Raw genomic sequence first — 568 nt, 5'->3', positions numbered from 1 at the left:
ACGATTAGTTCAGTCTTTCATAGAGTGTTCAGTGCTATTATAGATGAACGCCTGAGGAGTGTTCTTCATTATAATGAGAGGCAAAAAGGATTTACCAGGAACCAAAGTACTATGGACAACTGTATTCTCCTTAATCAAATTTTGTTTTATTGTAAGAGAAGGAATGGGATTAATGTAATGGGAGTAGATATCAGTAAAGCTTTTGATACTATTCCGCATGCCTCTATTGATGATGTTTTAAGAGCTAAAGACTGCCCAGAAGCAATTTGTGGTTTGATTGCTAATATGTACAGGAATGTGGAAACCAAAATAAAAGGATATAAAGATTTATCAATTCAAATAAAAAGATGAATTACACAGGGTGACCCTTTGAGTCCCCTGTTATTCACTTTCGTATTAGATGAATTAATAACTGAGCTGCAAGCAACCAATAGTGGCTACCCGACGGAAGATGGATCAAAAACATCGGTGTTAGCTTATGCTTATGATTTATTGGTTTTGATGAAAGTCAGGAGGGACTGCAGAATAAATTGGATATAATCGGGCAATATCTTACTAAGCTGGATAT

This window comes from Thermobia domestica, chromosome 6 (assembly GCF_964235325.1).
Source record: "Thermobia domestica chromosome 6, izTheDome1.hap1.1, whole genome shotgun sequence".
Classification (NCBI taxonomy): domain Eukaryota; kingdom Metazoa; phylum Arthropoda; class Insecta; order Zygentoma; family Lepismatidae; genus Thermobia; species Thermobia domestica.
The sequence above is the reverse complement of the archived record's forward strand: the minus strand, read 5'-3'. Positions refer to the sequence as shown.